Source organism: Moschus berezovskii, chromosome 14 (genome assembly GCF_049115385.1).
Source record: "Moschus berezovskii isolate FMDL1 chromosome 14, NW_MosBer_1.0, whole genome shotgun sequence".
NCBI lineage: Eukaryota > Metazoa > Chordata > Mammalia > Artiodactyla > Moschidae > Moschus > Moschus berezovskii.
In genome coordinates this window covers 29,023,795-29,039,295 of record NC_142473.1, presented here as the reverse complement: position 1 = coordinate 29,039,295, position 15,501 = coordinate 29,023,795, and the positions used below count along the sequence as shown (strand labels likewise).

At 40.7% G+C, this 15,501-nt stretch overlaps 1 long non-coding RNA gene across 9 annotated transcripts in view; it reads right to left on the bottom strand.

The window, feature by feature from the left end:
* The window catches only part of LOC129554355 (uncharacterized), a 105,107-nt gene that overhangs the window by 58,869 nt on the left and 30,737 nt on the right, over positions 1-15,501 (bottom strand). For 4 of the 9 annotated variants that reach the window (XR_016038973.1, XR_016038966.1, XR_016038974.1 and 1 more), the window contains exon 2: positions 15,232-15,345. The exons of 3 other annotated variants lie outside the window; for them this stretch is intronic. This is a non-coding gene — a long non-coding RNA (uncharacterized LOC129554355). Of the gene's footprint in view, positions 1-12,887; positions 12,964-15,231; positions 15,346-15,501 lie in introns of all 9 variants that reach the window. 2 more of the 9 variants (XR_016038968.1, XR_016038972.1) reach the window with 2 other exon arrangements.

Sequence of the window (15,501 nt, the reverse complement as noted above, 5' to 3'; positions counted from 1 at the left end):
CTGGTGGGCTACAGTCCATGGGGTCGCAAAACATCAGACACGACTGAGTAACTAACACTTTCACTATTCTAAAATGATCAAATAAAATAAACATGTAAGACCGACCATAACAGATTTGTTATATGTTTGAAATAGTTCTCTAGAGCACTTCCTCCAATACTTAGCAAAATGAATATCCTGACACGTTACTATTATACAAGATATGGTTTATAATAATAAATTCAAAGACTGTACCTCGCCAAAGGATAGCAGTGTATTATTAGGATGGGGGTAGCGATGTTAAGTTTCCAGGGTCAGAATATTCAACGATTCAGGATGCAATGCTGTCAAACATCATAGAAGCCCAACCCTGTCACATGGAAATTTCAACATAATTATAGGATTATGAAAACTCTCTTTAGCAGACCAAAATGACCAGGACTTAACAACTCCTCCAGGTCATCATGGAAGAGCTATTCCAGAATTTTTTCAACTCTGCCATTTTGCATTGTTTTTATTGGTTACACACACAGAACAACCATGCTGATGAACTCTTCTGTAGACACAGACAACCAGAGGCTAAGCATGGAGAGTGAAGCAGAGACTGTGGGTGGTCTCCTAAAATCCATTCCCCTCTCCCTCTTTAGTAATTGAACACCATAAATTTAGCTGGGACCAGTGTCACCAAACTAGAGGCCACCGCCTTCTTGTAGCTGATTATGGCCATAACGAGATTTCTGCCAGGATTGTGGGTGGAAATGATATGGGAAACTTCTAAGGCATGCCTTTAAAATTGAAGCAACTTGCTCCCCCTTCCTATTGGCTGAACTGCAATATAATGATAAGAGATGAAAAAGCCATGTTAGGCTGTGGGATTGAAGTCATATATTAAGAATTCACCTTCATTGTGGTGAAGACATCAGGGGTTTATGCTCAGTCATTCAGTCATGTCCAACTCTTCGCAACCCCGTAGACTGTAGCCTGCCAGGCTCCTCTGTGCATGGGATTTCCCAGGCAAGAATCCTGGAGTGGGCTGCCGGTTCCTATTCCAGGGATCTTTCCGACCAAGGGTTTGAACCTGCATCTTTTGCACTGGCAGGTGGATTCTTTGCCACTGTGCCACCTGGGAAGCCCAGGGACTTGTGCATAATGTTCAAACTCATCAAACTGTACACATTAAGTATATGGGGTTTTGTACACTAATTAAATCCCAGCAAAACTGTAAAAAGAAATAATAAAATTAAGAGCATCACACTAGCCTCTCTTTAAAAAAAAAGAACAGCTGAACCAGCACATAGAAGGAACTGGAGTCCCTGACACCATGTAACATCATATTAGCCCTGGCTTGCTCACCCTATGACTGTGATGTGAGGGATAAATATATTTGCATTTTTTGGTCATTATTATTTTCTTCCTACCTATACAGAATGTGATATTAGTACAGAAGTGCTAATGTAGCCAAACCAAAATACAATGCATTGTTCTAATGGTAGGAAAGTGATACAGTGAGTGACAAGGAAGCTTGACGGGTGAGGAATTTGATGACTAAAGTTACCTCAAAGCAAAAATCATGGTGCCTGCTACTTGAGATACCTCGGAAGGAAGACCTTGTGCCAAGAGAGCTTGTAATTCTAGCGGAGCTCACTGAAAAAAATCTTGGAACACTGGTTCGCACTGGCTGCTGCACGTCACTTTTAGCAAAATCTTATTTAAAAACATGAATTCAAGTTAGATTTTAAACTTTTTCTAGTTTTTAAAATGTAGATGTGGTATTTTTAAGCTATTTTTTAAATTTTAAAAAAATTCCTATAAAAATGCTCATAGAAAAAAATTAAATTATTGCTTCATTAATAAAACAAGGGTAAGTGATTTGATACAAGGACACCAACTGTCAGACCAGCAATACTCAGGTTAGAAACCAAGGCCTATGTCAGCACAGCATCAGCAGAGATGCCAAAGAAATGACAGAACCTCAGGACTCAGCTAATAACCAGATTTGGGAGAAAATGAGCAGGAAAGAGTCAAGATGACTCAGAATCTCTTTAAAGACAGACAGAGGAGAAGGGTCTAAAACAAATCGAATGATCAAAGAATAGTACTCGAAAGGGAGGAATTAGGAAGTAGGAGTCGGCAGAAGAGAGAAGGCTGGATATTCCACTTATCCCGGTGGAATCACCTACCACCAGTTTGTCTGTTACCACAGAGTGAAAAGGTGAAAGAGAAATCTAAGTTGGAATGAAAACTCCTGTCCCCGGTGGTTATACTTTAGAAGGAAGTGGATTACATTTCATAACCAGATTCAGTTAGTACAATTAAGATAAATGACTGTTTGAACGGAAAACTCATTTACCTCCTGGGAGACTCTATACTGGGTTAATAACTGCACTACCTAACTCCAAGTTGTAAAAAAGCATGTAATTATTTTATATTCTCACAGAAGTTTAGGCTGATTTTAAAATACCTTTAATGAGGTCTCTATTCTCTCCTTTTGACTGTTTTCTTTTCAACTTCACATATCTTTCTAGATTTGAGTCTTTTAATTTAAAATATATTGTATTCCCTCTTTCACGAGAAATGCTGTTCTTATTTATAAATCCCAATGAAAACTCTACATTTTGATTGATACTTCACACATACAAAGGTACTCTACCCCAGACCCTAGGGAAGATCCAGTCAGAAATAATCTTGATGGTTGAGCCTTTTAAATGATAGGATATACTTTTTAGAATATGAAATTGTTTGTCTGAGGAGCTTAAAAATAGCTGAGAAAAGAAGTAAAAGACAAAGGAAAAAAGAAAAGATAAACCCATCTGAATGCAGAATTCCAAAGAATAGCAAGGAGAGATAAGAAAGCCTTCCTCAGCCTTCAATGCAAAGAAATAGAGGAAAACAATAGAATGGGAAAGTCTAGAGATCTCTTCAAGAAAATTAGAGATACCAAGGGAACGTTTCATGCAAAGATGGGCACAATAAAGGACAGAAATGACATGGACCTATCAGAAGCAGACGATATTAAGAAGAGGTGGCAAGAATACACAGAAGAACTATACAAAAAAGATCTTCACGATCCAGATAACCAGTGATGGTGTGATCACTCACCTAGAGCCAAACATCCTGGAATGTGAAGTCAAGTGGGCCTTAGGAAGCATCCGTTCCGTTCCTTCCGTTCCGTCACTCAGTCGTGTCCGACTCTTTGCGACCCCGTGGACTGTAGCCTACCAGGCTTCTCCGTCCATGGGATTCTCCAGGCAAGAATACTGGAGTGGGTTACCATTTCCTTCTCCAGGGGATCTTCCCGACCCAGGGATCGAACCCGGTCTTCCGCATTGGAGGCAGACGCTTTAACCTCTGAGCCACCAGGGAAGCCCTTAGGAAGCATCACTACAAACAAAGCTAGTGGAGGTGATGGAATGCCAGTTGAGCTATTTCAAATCCTAAAAGATGATGCTGTGAAAGTGCTGCAGTCAATGTGCCAACAAATCTGCAAAACTCAGCCATGGCCACAGGACTAGAAAAGGTCAGTTTTCATTCCAATCCCAAAGAAAGGCAATGAAAAGAATGTTCAAACTACCACATGATTGCACTCATCTCACACGCTAGCAAAGTAATGCTCAAAAATCTCCAAGCCAGGCTTCAACAGTACATGAACTATGAACTTCCAGATGTTCAAGCTGGATTTAGAAAAGGCAGTGGAATCAGAGATCATATTGCCAACATCCGTTGGATCATCAAAAAAACAAGATAATTCCAAAAATAATATCTATTTCTGCTTCATTGACTATGGTAAACGCTTCAGCTGTGTGGATCAAAACAAACTGGAAAATTCTTAAAGAGATGGGAATACCAGCCCATCTAACCTGCCTCCTGAGAAATCTGTATGCAGAACAAGAAGCAACAGTTAGAACCAGATATAGAAAAATAGACTGGTTCAAAATTGGTAAAGGAGTAGGTCATAGCTGTATATTGTCACCTTGCTTATTTAACTTCTATGCAGAGTGCATCATGCTAAATGCCAGTCTGGATGAAGCTCAAGCTGGAATCAAGATTGCCAGAAGAAATATCAATAACCTCAGATATGTTGTTGACACCACCCTGGGCAGAAAGTGAAGAGGAACTAAAGAGACTCTTGATAAAGGTGAAAGAGAAGAGTGAAAAAGCTGGCTTAAAGCTCAACATTCAGAAAACTAAGATCATGGCATCTGGTCCCATCACTTCAAGGCAAATAGATGGGCAAACGATGGAAACAATGACAGATTTTAGTTTTGGGAGCTCCAAAATCACTGGAGATGGTGACTGCAGCCGTGAAAGTAAAAGACACTTGCTTCTTGGAAGAAAAGCTATGACCAACCTAGACAGCATATTAAAAAGTAGAGATACTACTTTGCCAACAAAGGTCCATCTACTCAAAACTATGGTTTTTCAGTAGTCATGCATGGACGTGAGAGTTGGACCATAACAAAAGTTGAGCACTGAAGAATTGATGCTTTTGAGCTGTGGTGTTGGAGAAGACTCTTGAGATTTCCTTGGACTGCAAGGAGATCAAACTAGTCAATCCTAAAGGTAATCAGTCCTCAATATTCATTGATGCTGAAGCTGAAGCTCCAACACTTTGGCCACCTGATGCAAAGAACTGACTCACTGGAAAAGACCCTGATGCTGGGCAAGATTGAAGGTAGGAGAAGGGGATTAAAGAGATGGTTGGATGGCATCACTGACTCGATGGACGAGTTTGAGCAAGCTCTGGGAGTTGGTGATGGACAGGGAAGCCTGGCGTGCTGCAGTACATGGAGTCACAAAGAGTCAGACACGACTGAGTGACTGAACTGAACTGATTCTTTTTAGAAATATTCATCATTTCCTTCTAGTTAAAAGGTTTATTTATTTTTTAATTATTTATTTATTTAACTGCACCAGGTCTTAGTTTCAGCATGTGGGATCTAGTTCTCTGGCCAGGGATCAAACCCGGACATCCTGCATTGGGAACATGTAGTCTTAACCACCGGACCACCAGGGAAGTCTCAAGGTTTATTTATTTTTTATCAGGACTAAAATTTTTTATCTTCAAGGAACTAAAGTTTGTAAGAAACAATTCCTTCTGGATGCAGAAAGACTAGGTATCAGTGGGGAAAATCCAAGTCCTCTTTTATGACTTTCCTACTCTGTGATAGATGTAGATTATATCCCCCAGGCAATTGACCAAATGTCAGCCATCATCATCATACTTGGCTAACATTTCAGACCCTTCCCCTTTGACATTTTCATTCTCAGGTAATCAGGGACAGAAAGGCTACAGAATGACGACTCCTAAGAGGCCCGGTCACTAAAATGACTCTTTAAGACAGAGAACATCAGGGAGATACATGTTGACACAGAGAGGTTTGGAGACTTCCAAACATTCAACAAGTTACATTCAACATCTTACCATGAAGGACATTTTTAAGTCTCAATGTAGGTATCATTGATACCTGAGCCATGATCTTTGCATATGGCACCCAGAGTAACCACACACATGACCATGTGATTGAAAAGCAAATTAACATGTGTTCAAACTATATTTGTGAAAGCAGTTTACAAAATCCCTACAGATAAGTCTCTACAAATCATCCTAATTGTATTGTCAGCGAAGTTTTACTTATTTTAGTGACTAAGAAAATCAAATTTAAAAGATTCCACCTGGGCAGCCAGGACACGTAAGAACAAAGACAACCAATATAAGATACAAAAGTGAGAGAATCAGATGTGAAGAATGATTATACTATGTCCAGAGCTTGTCTATGTGTGAATGCTTTTACTCTTTAGTTAAGTTGGTTTGGGACTTCCCTGGTGGTCCAGTGGCTAAAACTACATGTTCCCAATGGAGGGGAGTGGGTTTGATCCCTGTTCAAGGAACTAGATCCCACAGGCTACAACAAAAGAGTTCGCATGCTGTAACAAAAAATGGAAGATCCCACATGCTGCAACTAAGATCTGGGGCAGCCAAATAAATTAAAAAATTAGTTTTTTGTGTTTTTTTTTAAATAAGCCTTTCGAGTCACGATTTCTATTACTTGTGGCTGAAAGCATCCTATTTGATATTTCGGTCGGACAAAAGTATGAATAAACGTGATCATAATGATGTTCTAAAACAGGAGTCATCAAAACTGTTTGAAAGTTAGATGGGCTAGATGGCAAATATTTTAGGCTTTGCTGGCCATTTACCTCTGTCACAGTTGCTCAGTGCTCCCATAATAGCCTGAAAATGGCCAAGACAACACATGAATGAAAGATATGGCTGTGTTCCAACAAAACTTCATTTATGGACATGGAATTTTGAATTTCATAGTTTCACTCTTTATTTTTTTGGCCAATGATTAAAAAGTGTAAAGTCCACTTTTAGCTGATAGGCCTCCCCCAAAAAGAGGGTGAACTGCATTTGACCTCTAGGCCACAGTTTGCCAACACCTAGTTTAAAACAAAAATCTTGATAGACTTGAACACAACTCCTTTGGAGGAGAAAAGAAACAAACTTGGAAGAGAAGAAAGCTCCCATAACTTGAGAAAGTTTATCTCTCAGAAGACTATAACAAATATCATTTAATGAATGAAATATAATAAACATTTCTTACTAATGTCAGGAAGAAAACCTGAATGTCTGTCACTACTTCTGTTCAACAGTGTAGTGGCACTTTTTGTCAGAAAGAACAGAAGTAACTGTTCTGGTTATTTTGTTTTTCACTTTAAGAAACATTCTCTTTTTTAAAAAATTTCTCATTTAAGAAACATTCTCCTTATTTAGAAAAAGAGCTAAACATAAAAATTTAGAAGATGACCTAACAGAAGCTCAACATACACCAACCAGTAGATTCCCTCATCATAGCAATAGGTGATTGGACAAGACATTGACAACAGCACGATTTGATGGAACGGAAAGTTCACTCATGAAGTATTCTTGCAGTACATTTTCCCCTACATACTCTCATCCAACGACTCCCAAAGAACCAAATGGAATATTTCATTGAAGAAAACTCCTGTCTTTAAAGAAGATACTGCTAGCTGCAACTTTCGAGGAAAACTGAAAAAAGTAAACTTTGATTTTAAAAAAAGGAATGCTTCTTACTGCGTATAAAGGTGACTTGTTTTTGTGAATGTGGTTTTTTGGTCTGTGTTTTTGAAGATATCACAGGTGTATTTTCAAATTAAAAATGTGATTATTGGCTCTTTGGCTACCTAGGTATGTTCAGGCTTTTACACTTTTCAGTATAAAAGGTAGAGCCAGGGCCCCACTGTTGTAGGGCTGAATGTGCTGAGCTACTCCCATGGTCCCTGGACTCTGGGCAGATCATGGCAAGCCGGCTGATAATGGGCAGCACAGTCATTCTCGCCACTGTCCTGGTAGCAAAGCTTCAATCATATTGATTGCAGTGCTTCCTGAGAGAAGGGATGTCGATGAGAAGATGCACACCAAATAGCTAAGAGCAATATTTAACACAAAGGTTTACAACTGGAGTGCAGGAACACATGGGTTCCATCACTGCATACTAGCAGAGCCCATCTGGCTTCACAGGAGATCTAAGGCTTTCAGATACCTACACACCGTGTAAACAGGCACACATATATACCTCACTCCCAGTATTCTTACGGGTCTCCCTAACCCAGTTTCCCTCATACAAGCAATAGATGGTTAGACAAGACAATGACAAAGTGGATTTGACAGAATGGAACGTACACATCACCACACACGAAATAGCCTTGTAATACTTTCTCCACAGTCTGGTTCTTCTCCTGGCATTTGCATGGTTACGACAAAGAAGAGGATGAAGAGAGACAAAGCTGCATGAGAGCCGCCAGGGGTGCAGCTGGGACCTCGGCCAGGGCATGGCATTCAGAGGCCCCTAAGGGCCTGCATGCTGCTCTGGTATCAACTTATCTCCTGCCCAAGAAGCCTTCTCCCCCATTTCCCACTCCCCAACCCCCGGTTTATGAGTTCTCCAGTCCTCCAGAACAGAGGGCACCCTCCACAGAGACGCCAGCCATGACCCCAGTGCCTCCTTGGAACTCATCCCTAGTTTATCAAACAGGACCAGGCTCATAGTAGCATCCAAACTATATTTGCCAGATGAATGGTGCTACATCCCTATATACGCAGACATGACATAGAACAGGACCTAACCAGTCATGTACACAGAAAAGGGACATAACACATTTTAAAAACTAATCAACACTTGCAGCAACACGGACGGCCCAGAGAACATTATGCTTGGTGAAATAAGTCAGAGAAAGACAAATACTGTATATCACTTACATGTGGAATCTAAAAAATAATACAAATGAATGTATGTGTAAAACAGAAAGAGACTCACAGATATAGAAAACAAACTTGCAGTTACCAAAAGGGAGAAGGAAGGTGGGAAGGGACAAATTAAGAGCATAGGACTAACAGATACAAAGTGCTATATATAAAGCTGATAAGCAGTAGGGAATTATACCCAGTGTGTTATAATAACCTATAGTGGAATATAATATGCAAAAATACTGAATCAATACACTGTACACTTGAAACTAACATCATATTGTAAATCAACTATACCTCAATTGAAATTAAAGCTACAGATCAATCCCACATTAAAAAATATAAAATAAAATTATAGCAAGAGTACAAAAAAAAATTAAAAATACAATCAATAAGAAATCTTCTATAAGCCTAGAAGAGGAAGAAACAGATAAAACAAAGCGCCATGATCATCTATGAAGAAGAGTGAGTGAGTGTACGTGTGTGCGCTCAGTCATGTCCAACTCTTTACAACCCCATGGGCTGTAGCTTGGCTCCTCTGTCCAGGGAATTTTGCAGGCAAGAATACTGGAGTGGGTTGCCATTTCCTATTCCAGGGGATCTTCCCAACGCAGGGATCGAAACTGCCTCTGTTGCATCTCTTGCATTGGCAGGCAGATTCTTTACCACTAGAACCACCTGGGAAGCTTGAAGAAGGGGGTGAGGGTCAAAATTCTGTGTTTACAATGAGAATAATTGATGACACTTCTTTACACATGTTTTCTGGGTAAGGGAGGAGGGACATGGAGCGGACATTATAATGTAGAATGTATAAAGAAGAAACAATCGAAGAAGGAGGAAGCTTGGGTCTCCAAAAAACTACATGCAGCCACTAACCACCTTGTTTTAGCTTTCCTTCCTTTTTGTTTATGCTAATGACACATACTGAGAACCTCAAAGATCCCCATAGAGAAGATATTAAAGCAATTATAAAGAAGAAGAAGGCTCTGTTCTGAGAATCATTCATTAAACAACACTTGTTCACTCAACAACTATTAGATGGTGACCTCAGGATGGGAACACAACGTTAAACAAGAAAGACTACCAATCGCTATCAAACTACTGCAATACTTTGTGATACCTGCCATGAAAGGATGCTGGGGAAACCCCCCAGCATTGAGTCCAGAGAAAACTTCTGAAGGAAGTGATATCTGAAACAAGACAGAGAAAAATGAGTAGGATTCAAGGACACAACAGGGGATGTACAAAGGGAGCAACCTAGAGGTAAAGCCTTCTGGAAGGCACAGCATGTACAGAAGGGCTCATTTCCCATGTGAGGAAACGGCAACCCACTCCAGTACTCTTGCCTGGGAAATCCCATGGATGGAGGAGCCTGGTAGGCCAAGAAGAGCCAAACACGACTGAGCGACTTCACTTCACTTTAGCAAGCAGACCCTCCCTAGCCTGCTCTCTTGTTTTCAAATAAGATGATTCATAAAATAGTGCTGGCACCTATACTAGGGCTAAATGCATGGATTGTTTTTATAACTGAAAGGGTTCCACAATTTTTTAAAAATTTCAGTTCTCCACTTATTCAATAAAACCTCTCTCAGAATTCAATCTATCCCAGGTCAGACTAAGAACACAGCACTAAATTACCTGGTGATGTACTGAGGGTGGAAAAGTTTTTTTAATTGGGAAAGAGTTAACATTTCCTCAGTTTAGCCATAACTTTAACCCAAGAAATACAAGTAAATGAGATGGATAGAGTTGAACTCGCTTTGTCTTGTGCCCCCAGCTACATTTTATATTACTCTTGAGTAGAGATCTTGCTTTGAATGCCCCTTACTCTGCCTAGAGGGCTTCCCAGGAGGCTCAGTAGTAAATAATCCACTTGCCAATTCAGGAGGCACAGGAAGACCCAGGTTCAATCCCTCGGTTGGGAAGGTCCCCTGGAGAAGGAAATGGCAAACTGCTCCAGTATTCTCACCTGGAAAATCCCATGGGCAATGGAGCCAGATGGGCTACAGTCCATGGGGTCTCAAAGAATCACACACACACACACACACACACACACACACACACACACATACTCGGCCTAGTACAAGACAGATACTAAAGTGTGCATTGGACAAATGGATAAATTGCTCCATATATTTTTTTTTAATTTTTATCGTCAGATTCATTTCACATATGATAATATACATGTTTCAATCCATTCTCCCAAATCATCCCACCCTCGCCCTCTCCCACAGAGTCCAAAAGACTGCTCCACACATCCAAGTCTCTGTTGTTGTCTCGTATACAGCGTTATCATTATCCTCTTGCTATATTCCATATATGTGTGTTAATATACTGTATTGGTGTTTTTGTTTCTGGCTTACTTCGCTTTGTATAATAGGCTCCAGTTTCTTCCACCTCATTAGAACTAATTCAAATGTATTCTTTTTAATGGCTGAGTAGTACTCCATTGTATAAATGTACCACAACTTTCTTATCCATTCATCTGCGGATGGACATCTAGGTTGCTTCCATGTCCTGGCTATTATAAACAGTGCTGCGATGAACATTGGGGTACATGTATCTCTTTCAATTCTGGTTTCCTCGGTGTGTATGCCCAGGAGTGGGATTTCTGGGTCGTATGGCAGTTCTATTTCCAGTTTTTTAAGGAATCTCCACACTGTTCTCCATAGTGGCTGTACTAGTTTGCATTCCCACCAACAGTGTAAGAGGGTTCCCTTTTCTCTACACCCTCTCCAGCATTTATTGCTTGTAGACTTTTAGATAGCAGCCATTCTGACTGGTGTGAAATGATACCTCATTGTGGTTTTAATTTGCATTTCTCTGGTGTTGGAGAAGACTCTTGAGAGTCCCTTATACTGCAAGGAGATCCAACCAGTCCATTCTAGAGGAGATCAATCCTGGATGTTCATTGGAGGGACTGATGCTAAAGCTGAAGCTGCAATACTTTGGCCATTGTCAACTCATGTGACGAGTTGACTCACTGGAAAAGACTCTGATGCTGGGAAAGGTTGGGGGCGGGAGGAGAAGGGGACGACCGAGAATGAGATGGCTGGATGGCATCACCGACTCTGTGGACATGAGTTTGAGTGTACTCTGGGAGTTGGTGATGGACAGGGAGGCCTGGCGTGCTGTGATTCATGGGGTCGTGGAGAGTCGGACACGACTGAGTGACTGAACTGAACTGAACTGAACTGATGATGAGTGATATTGAGCATCTTTTCATGTGTTTGTTAGCCATCTGTATGTCTTCTTTGGAGAAATGTCTGTTTAGTTATTTAGCCCATTTTTTGATTGGGTCGTTTATTTTTCTGGAATTGAGCTGCAGGAGTTGCTTGTATATTTTTGAGATTAATCCTTTATCAGTTGCTTCATTTGCTATTATTTTCTCCCATTCTGAAGGCTGTCTTTTCACCTTGTTTATAGTTTCCTTTGCTGTGCAGAAGCTTTTAATTTTAATTAGGTCCCATTTGTTTATTTTTGCTTTTATTTCCAATATTCTGGGAGGTGGGTCATGGAGGATCCTGCTGTGACTTATGTCGGAGAGTGTTTTGCCTATGTTTTCCTCTAGGAGTTTTATAGTTTCTGGTCTTACATTTAGATCTTTAATCCATTTTGAGTTTATTTTTGTGTATGGTGTTAGGGAGTGTTCTAGTTTCATTCTTTTACAAGTGGTTGACCAGTTTTCCCAGCACCACTTGTTAAAGAGATTATCTTTTCTCAATTGAATATTCTTGCCTCCCTTGTCAAAGATAAGGTGTCCATAGGCTCATGGATTTATGTCTGGGCTTTCTATTTTGTTCCATTGATCTATATTTCTGTCTTTATGCCAGTGCCATACTGTCTTGCTGACTGTGGCTTTGTAGTAGAGCCTGAAGTCCGGCAGGTTGATTCCCCCAGTTCCATTCTTCTTTCTCAAGATTGCTTTGGCTATGCGAGGCTTTTTGTATTTCCATACAAATTGTGAAATTATTTGTTCTAGCTCTGTGAAAAACACTGTTGGTAGCTTGATAGGGATTGCATTGAACTTATAAATTACTTTAGGTAATATATTCATTTTCACAATATTTATTCTTCCAATCCATGAACATGGTATGTTTCTCCAAATGGATAAATTGCTCCATATATTTTAAAGAAATGTTATAGTTTCTGAAGTATTTAAAAGGTTTGCTCTTTTTTTCTTTTAATTAACTCTCTTCTCCTTGGGAACCACCTCAGTCTTGGAGGATGAGGATAACCATGGAATGGAAAATTCCCCTTCCATTCCACAATGCATTCCATTCTATTCTCTTATAGATGCAAAACAGACTCCAGAGCTCCTCGAGATGCCCCATAGGACAGGTTCTGAGTCCTGCTCAGCCTCTGTACCATCCCCAAGTGTTATAGTCACATAAACTAACCCACCACAAACATACACACATAAACCCTCCCCACCCAGACACCTGGAGGTGGGGCTACAGAATGGTCAGATAACAAGTTTGAGAATCAGACTGGCTGGACTTGAATCTTGACTCAGGAAGTTACTCATTCTATGGCGACAGGAAAATTATTTAATATCAATTAAGTAAATTAGTAATATTGATATTACTTAATACACTTCATTTCCTAATCTATGGAATAAATATAAGATAGGACCTACCTCATAAAGTTGATTGGTTCCCCGTATTCTGAAAGAGACGGGAATACCAGACCACCTGGCCTGCCTCTTGAGAAACCTGTATGCAGGTCAGGAAGCAACAGTTAGAACTGGACATGGAACAACAGACTGGTTCCAAATAGGAAAAGGAGTACGTCAAGGCTGCATATTGTCACCCTGCTTTTTTAACTTATATGCAGAGTACATCATGAGGAACGCTGGGCTGGAAGAAGCACAAGCTGGAATCAAGATTGCTGGGAGAAATATCAATAATTTCGGATATGCAGATGATACCACCCTTATGGCAGAAAGTGAAGAGGAACTCAAAAGCCTCTTGATGAAAGTGAAAGAGGAGAGTGAAAAGTTTGGCTTGAAGCTCAACATTCAGAAAAACGAAGATCATGGCATCTGGTCCCATCACTTCATAGGAAATAGATGGGGAAACAGTGGAAACAGTGTCAGACTTTATTTTTGGGGGCTCCAAAATCACTGTGGATGGTGATTGCAGCCATGAAATTAAAAGACGCTTGCTCCTTGGAAGGAAAGTTATGACCAATCTAGATAGCATATTAAAAAGCAGAGACATTACTTTGCCAACAAAGTCTGTCTAGTCAAGGCTACGGTTTTTCCAGTGGTCACGTATGGATGTGAGAGTTGGACTGTGAAGAAAGCTGATCGCCAAAGAATTGATGCTTTTGAACTGTGGTGCTGGAGAAGACTCTTGAGAGTCCCTTGGACTGCAAGGAGATCCAACCAGTCCATTCTAAAGGAGATCAGTCCTAGGTGTTCATTGGAAGGACTGATGCTAAAGCTGAAACTCCAATACTTTGGCCACCTCATGCGAAAATTTGACTCACTGGAAAAGATTCTGATGCTGGGAGGGATTGGGGGCCAGAGGAGAAGGGGATGACAGAGGATGAGATGGCTGGATGGCATCACCGACTCGATGGACATGAGTTTGAGTGAACTCCGGGAGGTGATGATGGACAAGGAGGCCTGGCGTGCTGTGATTCATGGGGTCACAAAGAGTCGGACATGACTGAGTGACTGAACTGAACTGAATTCACAAAATAATTATGTAGCTGGTTAAGTCTTCATCTTCTCCCCAGAATCCTTCCATTGCCCAGAAACAACTTAGATCTCACATTCAAACCAATTCAAACTTCAAGCCTTCTGGCAATTTTTTCTAAGTACCAGGAAATTTCATGTCTAATATATTTTGACAACCCACTTTAAAAGTCACACCTTGAACCTTGTTACCACCCAACCGATATCTCCACACTTTTTAACCACGGCCACACTTCTTTCACATTTCTTCCACATTCCACAAATCTTCCACATTTATTACACTGGCATATCTTGTTTTATTGAACTTTGCTTTATTGCATTTTTTTAGATATTGCATTTTCTAACAAACTGAAGTTTTGTGGCAACCCTGAGTTGAACAAATATATTGGTGCCATTTCTCCAAAAGCATTTGCTCACTTTGCATCTGTGTCATATCCTGGTAATTCTTGCACTATTTCAAACATTTACATATTATTTTACTGGTTATGGTGATCTGTGACCAGTGATCTTTATATTGCTCTTATAGTTGTTTGGGGGCACCACAAGCTGCATTCATGTAAGACAATGAGCTTAACTGATAAACGTTGTGTGTGTTCTGACTGCTCCACCAACCAGCTGTTTCCCTCTCTTCCTCTCCTCAGACCTCTCTGTTCTGAGACACAACGAAATTGAAATTAGGACAATTAATAAGTCCACCTTGGGGATTCCCTGGTGGCTCACTGCTGGTCCTCCTGCCAAAGCAGGAGACACAGTTTCAATCCCCGAGCCAGGAGGATCCCATACGCCTCAGAGAAACTAAGCCCATGTGCCACAACTATTGAGCCTGTGCTGTAGAGCCCAGACGGCACAACTACTCAGCCCGTGTGTCCCAACTACTGAAGCCCGTGTGCCCTCGAGCCTGTGCTCTGCAACGAGAAGCCACCGCAATCAAGCCCTCACACCAAAACGAGAGGGTAGCTCCCGCTCTCTGCAACTAGAGAAAAGTCCATGCTGCAATGAAGACCCAGTACAGCCAAAAATAAATAAAATTTTTAAAAAATAAGCCTATCCTCATTAGTCCACAGATATCAACATCAAGGCAAACCCTTCACCAGCCAAAAGATAACTCTCTGAAGGCTCAGATGATAGTTAGCATTTTCCAGCAATAAAGTATATTTTAATTAAGATATGGACATTGGTTTTTTTTAGACATAATGCTATTGCACACTTAATAGACTACACTATAGTGTAAAGATAACTTTATATGCACTGAGAAAACAAAAAAATTCATGTGACTCACTTTAACTTGACATTTGCATATTGTGGTAATCTGGAATCAAACCCACAGTATCTCCAAAGTATGCTGTATGCTTGCACTCAGGGCTTCCCTGGTGGCTCAGATGGTAGAGTCTGCCTGCAACACAGGAGACACTGGTTTGATCCCTGGGTCGGGAAGATCATCCACAGAAGGACCTAGTAACCCGCTCCAATATTCTTGCCTAGGAAATCCCAAGGAGAGAGGAGCCTGGCAGGCTATAGTCCATGGGTCACAAAGAGCCAGACATGACTT